Here is an 18,284-nt window from a genome sequence, read left to right on the forward strand (position 1 = left end):
TGATGATGCCACTCAGGAGGTCAGGCATGATGATGGAGAGTGTGTTTACCAGCTGAACCATCTCACTGGCCCTGAAAAATCTTTGTTATAAAAACCCACTTATGCAAACCACTTGAGTACCCAGTCACATGCAAGTGTCTCTCCCTTTCAGGAAACCATTAGTTATTCATAGGCACTGGCTCCTTCTGAACAAGGTCTCTCGGCTACTGTGGGATTGTTTCAAATTCAAAGATTTCCTTCCTGAATACACACCCACTAAATATATATGTCGTGTGTGTGTGTGTGTGTGTGTGTGTGTGTGTGCATGTGTGTGCCTGGGTATCCACACAGAGTCATTTCACACGTCTCTGGCTGCCAGACCCTGTTCAGACCTTACAAGACAGATGGAGTTTCAGAGCTCAGGTTGCTTGGAATCCACAGACATGTGAATTCATGTGCTAATGATCTAGGGCTATCTCGGGCATCAAGCTTGTGCATAGAGAGGACTTGAGCCAGAGAGGTTTTCTAAGGTTGATGAGAAAGGCGGAGAGGAGAGAAACAGGAACAGAAGCAAAGTGAATGGAGTCAAGAGTGTCTGACATGAGCCAGTCAAGATGAGCAGAGCAGGGAAGCTGAGGATGTCATGGGGGGTACAGATCTCTCTAATGCAGTAGCTCAGGCTGTGTGTGCATGCGTGTGTGTGTGTGTTTAAACTAAGGAATGTCTTCTTGTGTTCTCAATATTCCATATTGCCTGAAAAATGTAGTTTATCTTTACACAGTCTAAAAGCATACCCACAGATGTGTGGCTCCTGATCTTTCCTACCTTCGTGACTCTCAGACCCATTAAGCATCTGGGTTTTATACAATTGGTGCACAAATACGTGTGTGCATTTTTGAATAAAGGGACTCAGACATCTCATCAGTGCTCCCCTGCCCCCCTCCCCACATGCACACACACTCAAGACACAGATCCTTCTGCGTAAATGATTATGTTATAAGACCTCTCAGACACATACTCCAGCCATTCCCAAGCACTGGCCCTCAGCAGACAGTGTGGACCCCACTTTGCCCATCTGAATACACTGATTAGGTTTTTCTGGGGCAGATTGTATCTGGTAGATACTGGATTAATCCATGTAAACCTTGTATTTGATGATATTTAGGGCCACAGAGTTACATGGTACAAACCGCTGTTATTTTGTTGTTGTTTCTTGGATGAAGTCTCACATAGCCTAGGCTGGTCTTGAACTTACCATGTACCAAGAATGTGATTGAATTTCTTTCCGAGCCTCCTTCCTCCACGTTCCACACGCTGTGATTACAGGTGAGGGCAGACTAGGATTACACCAGATGCCCAAACATTTCCTAGACCTTTTCACATGTAGTCAAGAGGGCCTGTACAAACAGCCTGTTAGCATCCTTTAAAAGTCATTGCTAGTGTCCTTTAAAAGTCCCCAGGTAACCCTAAGAAAGAAAACAATGCTGGACGGGTTAGGCCAGACTTTCATTTCCTTCATGTGCAGACAACTCATAGCTTGTTTCTTTGCTGTTCATGGTTTGTTTGGGGGAAGATACTAAACATTTCCTTTGAGGAAGCTGGGTTTTTCTAACATGATGCACACACATAGAAACAGAAAGGAGAATGGCTTATCGAAGGCCAACGATACAAATGAGCATCCAATTAACTGATATGGCTCAGGACTCTGGCCTTGGGTTAGCTCTATCTGCTTTCTGTTTGTGGATCAAAATGTGAGCTCTCAGATGCTGCTCCAATGTCTGCCTGCCTGCTGCCACGCTCCCCATTGTGATGGGGATGTATATGTCAGGGACCAGCCTCGATAAAAATACTTCTTGCCAGGGTAGGGATGTGTGGATCAGAAAAATAGTAAAGAGGATGAAGATGCTAGTAACAATAATACAACAAAAAACATAGGATAGTACTGAGAAGGAGTTCCAGTGAATAGTGAAATTGCCTGCACTTAATTTTCCATACACTTTTATACCCTGATATAAAAGGGCCACAAAAGACTTCTATAACATGATCCAAAGGACAACTCACATAGTTAAATGCTTCAATACTTTGAACCATCAAGCCATTAATCCGTCCATTAGCATTCTGTTGTTTAGGCCAAGTATCCCGAAGGCAGCCACTCCCCAGGTTAAACCTCCAGTTGCAAAAGAAGGATCAGAATTAAGCTTGTACATCCGGACCATCTGCCAGGATGGAGTGGATCTACCTGTGTGTGCCATCTTAATGTCAGAAGAACCAAGTAACCACACCCATCACACCATCAGGATGTGTAGCCCTGGCTGTTGTCAACAATTCCTTCCAAACGAGCTAAAAGTCTCTGACCTTCAGACAAGGTGGAAATAGGCTCACATTTTTGGGCCTCCAAGTGCATAGACAGACCCTTCTTTCTATCAGTTGCCTTAGTCATGATGATTTATGACAGAAATTGAAAAGTAGCCAAGGGACACACTGCAGGATGACTCAACTATTTTAAATGCAAATGTGGATGACTGCTATGAGAAGATATGGTGGCAGTCTGGTGAAAGATGGTCACAATGGGCTGATGAGGCTGATTCTCTGGAGACGAGTGAGGCTACCTCATCCTACACCCGTGATCTGAATGCTTGTATGTCTGTATAGACATACTAAATATGTCATGCTGTACTCATTAGCTTTCATAAAGAAGAACAAAAACGGGACTGGGATGTAGCTCACATGGAAGACTGTTTGCTCAACATATACAAAGCCCTGGGTTTCATTCATAAATTGTAGGAGAACACTGCTCATTCGTTTCCTGACTGCCCAGACCCGAAATAATCACACAGAAACTTTATTAATTAAAACACTGTTTGACCTATTAGCTGAGGTTTATTAGCTTAGGTGTAACTAACTCTTACATCTTAAATTAACCAATTTCTATTATTCTGTGTGTTCCCACAAGGCTGTGGCTTATTGGGTAAATTTCTGGCATGGGTTTCCTTCGGCTGCTACATGGTGTCTCCCAGGCTCTGCCTTCTTTTCTCATCCATCTTTGCTTGAAATTTCCATATTGCTCTATTCTTCCCTGCCATAGGCCCAAGGCAGATTCTTATTTTCTTTTTAATTTTTTATTGAGAAAAAGAAAAAAAAGTTTCTGCCTCCTCCCAGCCTCCCATTTCCCTCCCGCTCCTCCCACCCTTCTCCCCCTCCCCCCACTCCTCTCCCCCTCCCTCTCCAGTCCAAAGAGCAGTCAGGGTTCCCTGCCCTGTGGAAAGTCCAAGGACCTCCCCCCTCCGTCCATGTCTAGGAAGGTGAACATCCAAACTGGCTAGGCTCCCACAAAGCCAGAACATGAAGTAGGATCAAAACCCCGTGCCATTGTCCTTGGCTTCTCATCAGTCCTCATTGTTCGCCATGTTCAGAGAGTCCAGTTTTATCCCATGCTTTTTCAGTCACAGTCCAGCTGGCCTTGGTGAGCTCCCAATAGATCAGCCCCACTGTCTCAGTGGGTGGGTGCACTCCTCGTGGTCCTGACTTCCTTGCTCATGTTCTCCCTCCTTCTGCTCCTCATTGGGACCTTGGGAGCTCAGTCCGGTGCTCCAGTGTGTCTCTGTCTCTATCTCCATCCATCACCAGATGAAGGTTCTATGGTGATATGCAAGATATTCGTCAGTATTGCTATAGGTTAGGGTCACTTCAGGTTCCCTATCCTCAGCTGCCCAAGGAATTAACTGGGGACATCGCCTTGGGCTCCTGGGAGCCACTCTAGGTTCAAGTCTCTTGCCAACCCTAAGGTGGCTCCCTTAACTAAGAATTGTGGTTTCGTGCTCCCCTATCCAACCTTCCTTTATCCCAATCCTCCTGTTTCCCCAAGTTCCCCCCATCCTCCCCTTCTCACTTTTGTCTCCCCATCTCCCCTTACCCCCATCCCACCCCATCCCCAAGATCCCAGTTTTCTCCCCGGCAATTTTGTCTACTTCCCATAGCCAGGAGAATAACTATATGTTCTTCTTTGGGTTCACTTTCTTATTTAGCTTTTTTAGGATCACCAATTATAGACTCCATGACCTTTATTTATGGCTAGAAACCACTTATGAGTGAGTACATCCCATGTTCATCTTTTTGGGTCTGGGTTACCTCACTCAGGATAGTGTTTTCTATTTCCATCCATTTGCATGCAAAATTCGAGAAGTCATTGTTTTTTACGGCAGCATAGTACTCTAATGTGTATATATTCCACACTTTCTTCATCCTTTCTTCCATTGAAGAACATCTAGGTTGTTTCCAAATTCTGGCTATTACAAATAATACTGCCATGAACATAGTTGAACAAATGCTTTTGTCATATGATAGGGCATCTCTTGGGTATATTCCCAAGAGTGGTATTTCTGGGTCTAGGAGTAGGTTGATCCCGAATTTCCTGAGAAACCGCCACACTGATTTCCAAAGTGGTTGCACAAGTTTGCATTCCCACCAGCAATGGATGAGGGTACCCCTTTCTCCACAACCTCTCCAGCAAAGGCTATCATTGGTGTTTTTGATTTTAGCCATTCTGACAGGTGTAAGATGATATCTCAAAGTTGTTTTGATTTGCATTTCCCTGATTGCTAAGGAAGTTGAGCATGACCTTAAGTTTCTTTTGGCCATTTGAACTTCTTCTGTTGAGAATTCTCTGTTCAGCTCAGTGCCCCATTTTTTAATTGGTTAATTAGCATTTTAAAGTCTAGTTTCTTGAGTTCTGTATATATTTTGGAGATCAGACCTTTGTCTGTTGTGGGGTTGGTGAAGATCTTCTCCCAGTCAGTGGGTTGCCTTTTGTCTTAGTGACAGTGTCCTTTGCTTTACAGAAGCTTCTCAGTTTTAGTAGGTCCCATTTATTCAATGTTGCCCTTAATGTCTGTGCTGCTGGGGTTATACATAGGAAGCGATCTCCTGTGCCCATCTGTTGTAGGGTATTTCCCACTTTCTCTTCTATCAGCTTCAATGTGTTCGGACTGATATTGAGGTCTTTGATCCATATGGACTTGAGTTTTGTGATGGTGATAGATATGGGTCTATTTTCATTCTTCTACAGGTTGACATCCAGTTGTGCCAGCACCATTTGTTGAAGATACTTTCTTTCTTCCATTGTATACTTTTAGCTCCTTTATCGAAAATGAGGTGTTCATAGGTTTGTGGGTTAAAATCTGGGTCATCTATACGATTCCATTGGTCGACATCTCTGTTTTTATGCCAGTACCACACTGTTTTCATCACTGTAGCTCTGTAATAGAGTTTGAAGTCAGGGATGGTAACGCCTCCAGAAGATCCTTTATTGTATAAGATTGTTTTGGCTATCCTGGGTTTTTTGTTTTTCCATATAAAGTTGACTATTGTCCTCTCAAGATCTGTGAAGAATTTTGATGGGACCTTGATGGGGATTGCATTGAATCTATAAACTGCCTTTGGTAGAATTGCCATTTTTACTATGTTGATCCTCCCAATCCAAGAGCAAGGGAGGTCCTTCCATTTTCTGGTGTCCTCTTCAATTTCTTTCTTCAATGCCTTAAAGTTCTTGTCAAATAGATCTTTCACTTCCTTGGTTAGAGTTACCCCAAGATATTTTATGCTGTTTGTGGCTATCGTGAAAGGTGAAGCTTCACTGATTTTCCTCTCTGCTTCCATATCCTTTGTGTATAAGAGGGCGACTGATTTTTTTGAGTTGATCTTATATCCTGCCACATTACTAAAGGTGTTTATCAGCTGTAAAAGTTCTTTGGTGGAGTTTTTGGGGTCGCTTATGTACACTATCATATCATCTGCAAATAACGAAAGTTTAACTTCTTCCTTTCCAATTCGAATTCCCTGACCCCCTTATGTTGTCTTATTGCTATTGCTAGAACTTCAAGCCCTATATTGAAGAGGTATAGAGAGAGTGGACAGCCTTGTCGTGTTCCTGATTTTAGTGGGATGGCTTTGAGTTTCCATTTAATTTGATGTTAGCTGTCGGCTTGCTGTAAATAGCTTTTATTTTATTTAGGTATGACCCTTGTATCCCTAATCTCTCCAAGACTTTTATCATAAAGGGATGTTGAATTTTGTCAAATGCTTTTTCAGCATCTAATGAAATGATCATATGGTTTTTTTCTTTCAGTTTATTTATATGAAGGATTACATTGATAGATTTTCGTATGTTGAACCAGCCCTGTATCTCTGGGATGAAGCCTACTTGATCATAATGGATAAATTTTCTAATGTGTTCTTGGATTCGGTTTGCCAGTATTTTGTAGAGGATTTTTGCGTCGATGTTCATGAGTGAGATAGGCCTGTAATTCTCTTTCTTGGTTGAGTCTTTGTGTGGTTTTGGTATTAGAGTAACTGTAGCTTCCTAAAAGGAATTTGGTAATGACTCTTCTGTTTGTATATTGTGAAATACATTAAGGAGTATAGGTATTAGGTCTTCTTGGAAGTTCTGGTAGAATTCTGCATTGAAACCGTCTGGTCCTGGGCTTTTTTTGGTAGGGAGGTTTTTGATAACAGCTTCTAATTCTTCGTGACTAACAGGTCTATTTAGATTGTTCACCTGGTCCTGGTTTAACTTTGGTATATGGTATTTATCTAAAAAAGTGTCCGTTTCTTTTACATTTTCCAGTTTTGTGGCATACAGGCTTTTGTAGTAAGATCTAATGATTCTCTGAATTTCCTCTGTGTCTGTGGTTATGTCCCCCTTTCCATTTCTGATTTTATTAATTTGCATATTCTCTCTCTGCCATTTGATTAGTTTGGATAGAGGTTTATCAATCATTTTGATTTTCTCCAGGAACCAGCTTTTTGTTTTATTGATTCTTTGGATTGTTTTCTGTGTTTCTATTTTGTTGATTTCAGCCCTCAGTTTGATTATTTCCAGTCTTCTACTCCTCCTAGGTGAGTCTGCTTCTATTTTTTCTAGAGCTTTCAGGTGGGCTGTTAAGTCCCCAATGTGTGCTTTCTCTGTTTTCTTTAAGTGGGCACTTAGTGCTATGAACTTTCCTCTTAGGACTGCTTTCATAGTATCCCATAGGTTTGAGTATGTTGTTTATTTTCATTGAATTTAAGGAAGACTTTAATTTCTTTCTTTATTTCTTCCTTAATCCAGGTATGTTTCAGTAGTTGACTGTTCAGTTTCCATGAGTTTGTAGGCTTTCTGGGGGTAGAATTGATGTTGAATTCTAACTTTAATCCATGGTGATCTGATAAGACACAGGTGGTTACTAATATTTTTTTTGTAACTGTGGAAGTTTGCTTTGTTACCGAGTATGTGGTCAATTTTCGAGAAGGTCCACGAGCTGCAGAGAAGAAGGTATATTCTTTCCTATTTGGGTGGAATATTCTATAGATGTCTGTTACCAAGGCAGATTCTTTATTAACCAATGGTAATAAAACATATTTACACCATAAAGAGGGGGATCCCATATCAAATGATGTAGTGGTACACATCTGTAACCATAGCACCTATTTAGGAAGCAGAGACTGGAGGATCAGAAGTACCAGGCCATCCATGGCTGCTTAGTGAATTCAAGGCCAGCTTGAACTACCTAAGACCTTGTCTGGAAAAAAGAAAAAGAAAAGAATGGTATGAGAGATCCGACTGCTACACACATCTGTGAAAAGAGCTTCCTTTTAAAAGGTGCGTGAATTCTAAGGCAACTGAACATAAAGAATGGATTATACCTTAAAGATGCTCCGCGAACCATAGATGACTCTGAGTATCTAGGAATCAGAATGCGGTCTATGAGGGTAGTTCTGTGGTAGAATCCATGCTTAGTTTGTTCAAGCCCTGGATTTAATCTCCAGATTCCTATGTCAGGGAATGAATAAAGACCAGACCAGCTTTATTACCATCAAGTTAAAGAAAGCAGGAGTCACGTGTACAGAATCTAATTCTGAAAATGATGCTTTCATGATTTCTGAGAAGATGCACAGGGAAGATCGGAGGACAAAGACAGGAGAGGGGGACCAATCTCAGTGAATACTTGCTGAAGAGCATTTGAAGCAAGGCAGGCACATGGCTTCAGGAAGACTGAAACAGGAGATTTTTGAACAAGGAGACCAAGGTTACAGTATGGAGGTGAGAATGACCGTGGTGAGCTCAGAGGACTTGTGCCTGTCCAGCCAGGGTAGGGATGCAGTTAAGTAGTTTGTACAAGGCTTTATCTGTTAGGGAAGTGTGATAACCAGTTATTTGTTGCCAGGTAACAGATCTATCATGAGCATTGTGGTCACCCGTGTGCATGTCAACAGTCTCATCCTGTGTTTATGCTTGGGCAAGACTCTGAAGAGCTAACACAAAGTAGCAGCACTCCAAAGCTTAGTAAGCCTGGTAAGCAAGGCAAGCATAATTATAGGGACAGAATTAAATTTGAGGTTGGGATACATTACAGCCTAATTGGTAGAGTGCTCACCTAACATATAAGAGATCCTGGGTTTGAGCCCTAGTACCGCTTTAAACCAAGAATAGTGGACATGCCTGCAACTCCAGCCTTGAGAAGTGGAGGCAGGAGGATCAGAAATTGTAGCTTCAAAGTCATCTTTAGCTTCATAGTGAGTTTGAGAACAGCCTAAGCTACAAGAGACTTTGTATATGATATAGGAGGTCATGTTTCAAGCACTTTACATAAAATTCCTCAAATAAAGCTAACCAAACTTAATGTAACTTATTAAAACCATTGAGCTGAATAGCAGCCCCACATGAAAACATTATTAGAAAAATGTGACACCTTGCTAGTTCCAAAGACAATGAACGCCACAATATTTGGAAAAGCAGCTTTAGCCAAAGCTTAAAGACTCTTTTTTGTTGGCAGTGGAGGGTGTGGTTGAGTGGTGGCCCTGAGCTCACTCTAGCGCCAAGCCCCCTTGCTGAACACGCTCTGTGTGGAAATGAGCGGTGGGGAAGCTGTGTGCCATAATGCTCTTAGACACTGCCATCTGCTGGAAGTTTTAGATAGCATGTTTAGCTAGCACATGACACAAGTTTTCTTGTATTTCTTTCTGCTCCTTCCTCTTGTTCTTATTTTGCAGTCCTGGAGATTTAACCCAGGTCCCACCAGGTACCCACAATCTACAACCCTGCTCTTCACCAGCCTTCTATCATGGTTTAACACCGACCATGAATGGGTAATCATGGTCTTTAATGTGAGGCCTCTTCGATTCTGTAACAGCAAGAAGAGCAGATCTATGGTAATCTGTGAGATAGGAAAAGCAGGACTGGGGCTGAATAGACTGCCCGGGGGTTAATTGCACTGGCTGTTCTTTCTGAGGAGCTGGGTTCAATTTCCAGTACCATATGGTGACTTCCAACCATCTGTAACTCCAGTTCCAGGGCATCCAATGCCCTTCTCTGGCTTCCACAGGCCCCAGGCATGTTCATGCTCATGGTACACAAACATAAACAAACATCCCCACAAACACAATAAAAATAAAATTTTAAAAAGAAAGACTGGATTTAGGTTTAGCTTTAAAAATAAAGTAATTCCTTCTTGATTTGATTCTTAGAAGAATATAACACATAAAACCATTTTGCTTTCTTCATTTCAGATCTGGTGTGGGAGGTTTTTCTGTGTATGTGTTGCTTTTATTGGTTAATGAATAAATCTGGCTTAGCAGAATAAAGCAAGGCTGGAAATCCCAGCAGATAGAGGAGGAAAGAAGGTGGAGTCAGGAGATGCCATGTAGCTGCTGCCAGAGGAGACAGATGTTGGAACCTTGCCAGTAGGCTGTGGCCTCATAGTGATGCACAAATTAATAGAAATGGGTTGATTTAAGATGTAAGAGTTATCTAGAAACATGCATAAGCTAATAGGCCAAGCAATGTTATAATTAATATAGTTTCTGAGTGATTATTTGGGTCTGAGAAGCCAGGAAACGAACGAGCAGCCTCTGCCAATACAGATCTGCTCCTTATAATAAAATTAGTGCTCTAGTGTTTACTGAAGATCCAGACTATCCTAGAAAGCAAATATTTTGCTTAGGTTAAAATTCAGTTTAGAATTAAGGCATTTTATAAACACTGCCCTGGATAATGGTAATATATTAAAGGATAAAATATAAATGTAATAATAAAAATGAACCTGGGCCTGGGCCTCATGTTTTAGTTCAATAATGTTGGCTCGACTACTCCACTTGGTTGACCTTGTTTGTTCTGTTGTTGACAAAGAGGTATCTTCATTCACTGATCTCTCAGCTATAGGCTCAGAATAAAAACAATAACTGATTAACATAGCGCCAAAGAAATAGACAAAGCCAACATGTTATGATACTTTGGGGTGGGTGCTAAAAATCAGATCCTGGGCCCTCTCTACACACCAAGCAATCACTCACCCACTGAGCTCCAAGCCCACCCAGCTATCTGATTCGTAATCATGGTTGATACTCCTTTTTAAATGCTGTATGAAATTCAAGTTATAATGAAAGGATATCTTTTCATACCTTCAAGATGTTCCAGCTACCAGATTTATCCTCCTAAGTTCCGTTAACCTGATTTTGGATGGGAGGATGGTTTCTGGGTCATCACTTCTTTGGGAGTGTTCCGTGCTCACCATGCCAGGTGCCGTCCGCTTCCCAGTCAGCTGGGAATCACATGTGGAACTATTTTGGGATCTAAGGGACTATTGATTCTTGCCAAGGTGATGAGAATGGGTACAAAATTATATAAGCATCTGCATGACTCAGCAGTATATGTTGCAATGTGCCCCTTGTCTTGTCCTGTTTATTTTAAGGTCACACATTTCTACAATGGGCCTGAAGCACAAAAGTGTGTGTGTGTGTGTGTGTGTGTGTGTGTATGTGTGTGTCCCTGTGTATGAATACCCAGAGCCATATAATACCACTAGCTTGCTGTTTTCCCTGCTCTTTCTCCCTCATTTACAAATTTCTCAGACATTCCTCTCTATAATCTCTTTTTCTGGATCTAGGCACTTACTTCTGTCACTGTTCATCCGGGAAAATAGTGTGTTTGAGGGATCTTTGACAATGTCTGTTGGCCTTCCACTCTATTGTTGCTGGGGCAGCACACGAAATGAGGGGTTCCACTGCCTTCTGGGTATGTCTTAACCCAAGAAGCTTCACTTCTGTTTCTTATATGCCTCAAAGACAGGCCTTGGAGTCTGGGGTCAGAGGGGATGATGTCATTCACAGTGGGACTAAGGTTTGCTCAGGTGAAACACCCAGCCCCAGGCAGTCAATTGTGGATTTAGATTGACCTTGGGGAGTCAGATCACCATGGACTTAACTGGACTTGATGCACATCATAAATAACAATATTATTGGGAAAAGCACTCAGAAAGCAATTGCTTCCTTTTCTGTCTGAAGTCTTGCACAAATTTTGGGAAACTTCCTGCCACTCTTTTCTCTCAGATATTTATTTTTCTCTCCTTCTCTCTAAACAGAGAACTCACTATAGTCACAAAAGTGAATGTAGCCAGAGTCTTAGCCCAAAACAAGCAAAGCTCTGAGAGGAGATGAGACTGGAGAGGTGGATGTGAACCGGTAGGTATGGATCTTGCTTGGTTTATTGTAAAAATTCACATTTTCTTTTTTATTATGGAGAAGTTGATGTGGGATTTCCCTCTGTATGCTGTGATTACCACTGATTAATAAAGAAACTGCTTTGGGCCTATAGCAGGATAGAACAGAATTAGACGGGGAAAACAAAACTGAATGCTTGGGAAAAGAAGGCGGAGTCAGGAGAAGCCACATAGCCGTGGCCAGGGACAGGTGTGCCAGAAACTTGCCGGTAAACCATGATCTTTGTGGTAAAATATAAAATAATAGAAATGGGTTAACCAAAGATAGAAGAGCTAGCTAACAATATGCTTAAGTGATTGGTCAAACAGTGATTTAAATAATACAGTTTCCAAATGATTATTTTGTGGTCTGGGCAGCCAGGAATGGCCTCTTACAACAGATCAGCACACCAACATGGATAACTACATCCACATAAAAACCTGAGAGAGCTTAAAAAGGAATTCCAAACATAAAAAACCAGGGTTTAGCATAGCTTCTTGCTCTGCTTGCTAGAAGCAAGCAGAGGTATGGCTCCTTTAAGAGAGGTCTCCCTGATTCGGCAGTAGAAACAAAAGAAAAAAAAAGCATGGGTTTGAAAAGGTAGCTTCCTTGTCTGTGCTGCCAGCAAGAACTCTGGCTCTTTTAGGAGGCTAAGTATTTAAATGGGGTTTGTGAGCAGAGTGCTACAATTTGCTTAATGGCAACACAGACCTACTGAAACCCAACTCTGGATCTGGGGTGGAGAGAATGATTCTCAGAGGCAGTTAATGGACCTCTGCCATGTTGGACTGGGCAGAGCCAACAAGCAGTGCCTCAGTGTTGACCCCAGTTATATCTGCTTAGCAAAAAAACAGTGTTTCTGCTCAGAAAATAATTATATATACACAACAGGACAGATTCAGACATAAAAGACCTCTACATGAGACAAAGTGTATTTAAAAAAATGTATGTAGGCTTGGGAAAGAGAAGAAAAATAGTAAAGAGACAGTAAATGTAATATAAAAGATTACAGACAGTCATAGATTAAAGGAATAAAGACAATAAAATGATGTGGGATTCTCCTCTGTATTCTGTGAATACCTTGGTGAATAAAGAAACTGCCCTGGCCTGTTGATAGGGCAGAACTTAGGTAGGTGGGGAAAACTAAACTGAATGCTGGAAGAAGAGAGGCAGAGGCAGAGAGAAGCCACAGAGCTGCTGCTGGAGGTAGATGTCCTGAAACCTTGCTGGTAGGCAATGACCTCGTGGTGACGCACAGATTAATGGAGATGGGTTAAATTTAGATGTAAGAGTTAGCCATAAGAAGCTAGAGCTAATGGGCCAAGCAGTCATTTAGATAATATAGTTTCTGTGTGATTATTTTAGGGCTAAGCAGCCAGGAACTAACTATCAGCCTCCTCCTACAATAAAATAAATATTAAACTTGTAGAAAAAGTAATAGAGAAAGAAAAATAATCCACATAAAGATGGAATACACACAAAGAGTCTCGATTATGTATATTATTGTGTTTTCTTTGAATTTTTTTTGCCTGTGAAGGAGCTTTGTACAGAGAGACATTACATTGTCTGGGTTGCTAAGCTAAACCCACCTATATATTTTAAAGGTATCATGACTTCATAATTTGGGTCTAAGGATATGTTATTTTGGTAAAGAAGTTCTTTTGTTTCCAAAGAGGATGAGAACCTGTGGATTCCTTTCAGACTATGTGGTTTGAGAGATCAAGATCCCCCAAAAGGTAACTGTGAACATCCCCAAAAACACTTTGTCCAACAAAAAGCAGGAAGCAGTTTTGAAAGAACTATGCCCATAGTCTCAAATATTGTTTATAAATGTTTGTTTACATTTAAAGGGGGATATGCTATGAAAATTGCATTGGTATGGATTTTGGTTTATTAATACAAATTTAAGGTCAGTTTTGTTATATGTATATTTCTGCTCTTGATTAAGGTTTTATTGTGTTTGTGCAGATTATTTAAAAATGTAATGTATAATTAAGAAATATAGGTTAATAGATACTCATTTATTATAGTCAAGCTTGTAGTCATGTTAAGTTTTCTAGATATATAGCGATATATTTCAAATAGATGGGTATTCTTCAAATCTTTCAGAGACTTTTAGAATATGGCATTTAAAATGTTTTAAAAACTTAGGGCTTTTCATGACAATGAGACACATCTGCTCCTGGCAGCACAAATCTACTTCAAGAAGATGATATATTTCATATTTTACTATGAGGATCATGTTTTACTGGCACATCTGTCCCAGGCTGCGGCTACATGGCCTCTCCTGACTCTGACTTCTTTCTCCCAGCATTCAGCTTAGTTTTCCCAATCTCACTGTTCTATCCTGCTATAGGCCCAAAGCAGTTTCTTTATTAATCAATGGTACAGCATACAGAGGAGAATACCACATCATCTCCCCATAGGAGAGGCTCCTTAGGGATTTTGCTAGCCATTTGAACAAAAAACTGCTCTTACCTGTACTGTTTGATATTATACTGTATGAACTGGACATGCAGGACCCACAGAGAAATGACTGCTGAAGTTGCCTAAAGGTGAGATGATACTTCGGGGTTCCTGCTTCATGAAAGAGTCTTATAGACATTCTGCAGGACACAGAAAAAAATGACTGACAAACTGCCAATATAAGCAGAACTGTCTTTGAAATTTCCTGCTTCATGGAAAAGTCTGCTAAATACTATGGGCCTGTAGGCCCCAACAGTACAGAAGAACTTTGGGTGACTGTCCAGGTAGCATGATGTCTCTGTCAGTTTTAGAGTTTTGGAAGTTGCTTACAACATATTTTGTGATTGGTTTGATGGAAAGCTGAAGGGCTAATAGCTAGGCAGGAGTAGTTAGGGGGGACTTCCATGAAGAGAGAAGAACTCAGAGGGATGATGAATCTAGGTGTGGGGAGTCTCTAATGAGACACTGAGGAAGTTGGAGGCACAGAATGGAGGAGAGATAAAGAGTGACCTGACAGAACATAGATTAATAGAAGTGGGTTAATTTAAGTTATAAGACCTAGTTGGGAACAAGCCTAAGCTAAGGTTGAGCTTTCATAATTAAGACTAAATCTTGGTGTCATTATTTGGGGGCTGGTGGTCCAAAGAAAGTCTTACAAGAGAGACAGCTAGAGGCTCTGCTTTCTGACCTCAGGTTTTTATTTGATTAATATAACCATGGGTTTGACAGTGTGATCCAATACCTTGCAAAACCTGTCTTAGCTCAATAGAGTGTAGACACAGGACATCCTGCCATGGCCTCTATATGCATTGGAGTGAACTGCTTACCTGAACACTCACACCTCTCTCTCTCTCTCTCTCTCTCTCTCTCTCTCTCTCTCTCACACACACACACACACACACACACACACACACACACACACTTTTGTGATTCTGTTATACTTTTAAAGAGTAGTTTTGGAAAGCTCTTGTTATCCCCAGGGTCATGAGTAGACATTCTCTTTAAACGTATTTTTTTTGGTGGGGGGGAATATTCTCTGTCCTTATTCACTCTCTTCTCAGGGTGATATACAGATAGCAGAGAGGATAAGGTTCATCTGTGTCTCACTTCTGAGGCTTACATAATTTTACATGGCTGTTCTTTCTGATTTTGTAGAGTAGAGAAGTATCTTAGAAGCCAAAGTTGAAAGGAATTGTGTTATTCACCTCAGATATCTAGAGATGGATGGAGAGTGTGGGAGTTATTTCAGACCTCTAGGAACAGACAGATAAATCTGCTAATCCATATCTAGAACTTTTCATATGACCACAGCCAGGCCAGAAACATGAGAGCATGGTGCTGTCAACTTTCCCCAACATTTACGTATTTTATCAAGAACTCAGATTATGGTTGTGTAATCCATGTAGAGTGGCTTGTCCCATCGTTCCAGAATTATCACTGAGACTGGTCTGATACCACATGCTAAGATAACTGAAGTTCTTTTGACCCTTTGTTAAAGTCATGGCCGTGCTACTGTAAACAACCAGCAGTGTTCACTGAAAAGTCTACAAGCAGAAGAGGCAGGGATATTAAAAAAATGAGCAACCATAATCCATACTACAGCTTTCTCTCTCTTTCTCTCTCTCCCTCTCTCTTGCACATGTGTGTGTGTGTGTGTGTGTGTGTGTGGTGTGTGTGTGTGTGTGTGTGTGTGTGTGTGTGTGTATGAGCTCATGTAAGTATGGAAGGTAGAGGTTAACCTTGGCTAACCCGTTTCTCAGGTAATATTTACCTTGATTTTTGAAATTTAACCTCTCATTAGCCTAGAGCTCATCAAGTATGTAAATATGGCTGGTGAGCCAGTAAGCCCTAGGGATCCTCCTGTTTCCAACTTCTCAATACTGTGGAAACAAGTGGATGCCATCATTCCTAGCTTTTTTATCTGGGGTCTGGGAATTGGACTCAGGCCATGAAGTTTTCAAGACAAAGACTTTTTTGATTGCATTTTCTCCTCAGACCCTCATCTAATTTGTAAACTCATTTATTTGATGCTGCTGCAGATGATGATGATGATGATGATGATGATGATGATGATGATGATGATAATGATGATGATGACTGGTTTTTGAAACAGGGTTTCTCTGTGTAGCCCTAGCTGTCCTGGAACTCATATATAGACCAGGCTTGTAGATGAAACTTTCTGTCCCACCTAGTCTCGCAGCCATTCAGTCCCAAACAAATATACAGAGACTTATATAAATTATAAATGATTTGGTCAATTAGCTCAGGTTTATTATTCACTAGCTCTTTCAACTTAAAATTAACCCATTATTCTTATCCATGTTTAGCCACATGACTTGGTACCTTTTCTTAGTAAGGCATTCTCATCTTGCTTCCTCTGTGTCTGTTTGGTGACTGCATCTCTGCCTTTCCTCTTCCCAGAATTTTCCTAGTCTGGTCACACCACCTATACTTGCTGCCTGGCTACTGGCCAATCAGTGTTTCATTAAACCAACATGAATGACAAATCTTTATAATGTATAAGAACATTATCCCACAGCATAGGCTGACCTCAAAATCAGAAATTTGCCTGCCTCTGCCTCTCTAGTGCTAGGATTAAAGACATGCCCATATATATATATATATATATATATATATATATATATATATATATATATTTTTACCGTATGTATGAGTGTTTCTTATATGTCTTACATGTATGTATGTGTACCATATGTGTGCAGTACCCTTGAGGGGCAGGAGAAGGTTTTGAATCCCCTGGAACTGAAATTACAGATAGTTGTAAGCCACCATGTGGGTGCTGGGAATCAAACCTAGGTCCTCTGCAGGGGCAGCCAGTGCTCTTCACTGTTGAACTAACTCTCCAGCCTGCTTCATTCAGTATTTTACTAAGCCTTATAAATATCCTAGAGTTGCTAAGGAAAGGACAAGAACCCTTTTTGGCATTTCCTAGTAGGCACACTGAAGAATGTAATATGGTTTCAGAATCTACAGTTGCTTTTAATTACATTTTTTTTAAATAGGGTCTTATATAGTATAAGCTGAACTCCAACCTGACCTGCACCTGAAGAAGACCCTGGCCTCTTGACCCTTATACCACCGCCTCCAAGGTGCCCCACAGAATCTTCTTACTTGCTAACATGGGCTCTTGGGGTGTCAAACAGAAGGGGAGGGGCAATTTCTATTCTCAAATCATTTGAATCAGTTGCAGGAAAGAAGATATTGAAATGTACATACTGCTATAATTAAATGCAAAGGTGTCATCCATTGTGTCTCTTCTAGAAGCTCAATACATGCCTGCTTGCACATGAATGCACTTTAAGAGACCCGACATAACAATTGGAGCAAACAGTATGTTTAATTAGGAAGAAAGGATCAGGGAGACTTCCAACCCCCCCTCTCTCCCCTCCTCCCCTCCCTTCCTCCTCCCTCCCTCCCCCCTCTCTCCATACAGACATGGGTTAGTTGAGCTTTGTGACCTATTAGATAAGGGTGATGATCTCCCACCCCTCATTTTCTAAAGATTCAAAAATAGTACTGTACACACAGAATGCTAAGAGCAGGAACTAGTAGAAACTTACTTCTATGTATACATAAACTTCAAATCTTTTTTTAATTTTTTAAAGTTAATTAACTTTTTGGGAATTTCATGCATGAATCCTGCATTTACATCATTACATACATAATCGTCTCTCTCGCCCCTTACAAATTGCCAAGTCCATTTAACGCTGCATATATATGTATATAAATGGCTGGTCATTTGGGATTAGATAGCCTCTCAAGGCGATTGTCCCTTGAGAAGACTGGTTCTTCCCTTCTACAGCCACTAGTGGCCTGTAGGTCCATCTAGGGCCTTGTGACATTTCCTGCATCTGGGCTGGCATGCCAACTAGTGTTGTCATTAGGCTGTTCTTGTTTAGGCAGTCCTATTGTTGAGATTTCATGGATGTAGCTTCCCGAAGGACCTGCTAGAAGGTAAACAATGTTCTATTAAACACCAAGGGACCTGCTGGAATGTGAACATGAGAGGAGACATTTCTGGGAATGTTGTGCCTCTTACACAGCGTGCCTTTCAGCTGTCAATCCTGGAATGATCTTGAGAGGCAGAGTCCTCCCAAGGAGGTGAAAGGATCATGAAGTGTTGCAGAATATTACTTGAAGATGTGTCACATTCATTTACGCTGGGGAATATTTGTTTAAAGATGCAAAGATGTGTTACATGCTTTTATGTTGCATTTGTTTAACTCTGTAAAGTTGTGTTACTGTGCCTGCCTAAAACATCTGATTGGTCTAATAAAGAGCTGAACAGCCAGTAGGAGGCAGGAGAA

The 18,284-nt window shown here is 41.1% G+C and overlaps 1 long non-coding RNA gene across 1 annotated transcript; it reads right to left on the reverse strand.

Annotated features, from left to right (window-relative positions):
- Positions 1-3,555: 3,555 nt before the first annotated feature.
- On the reverse strand, positions 3,556-10,490 carry LOC121432352. The gene is made up of 3 exons (XR_005972193.1): positions 10,414-10,490; positions 7,660-7,786; positions 3,556-3,615 (listed from the first exon to the last, which is right to left on the reverse strand). It is a non-coding gene; the product is annotated as an uncharacterized LOC121432352 (long non-coding RNA).
- Positions 10,491-18,284: the final 7,794 nt, after the last annotated feature.

The sequence above is a fragment of the Microtus oregoni genome, unplaced genomic scaffold, assembly GCF_018167655.1.
Source record: "Microtus oregoni isolate MIOR12 unplaced genomic scaffold, Mior012 000002F_ref0000024, whole genome shotgun sequence".
NCBI lineage: Eukaryota > Metazoa > Chordata > Mammalia > Rodentia > Cricetidae > Microtus > Microtus oregoni.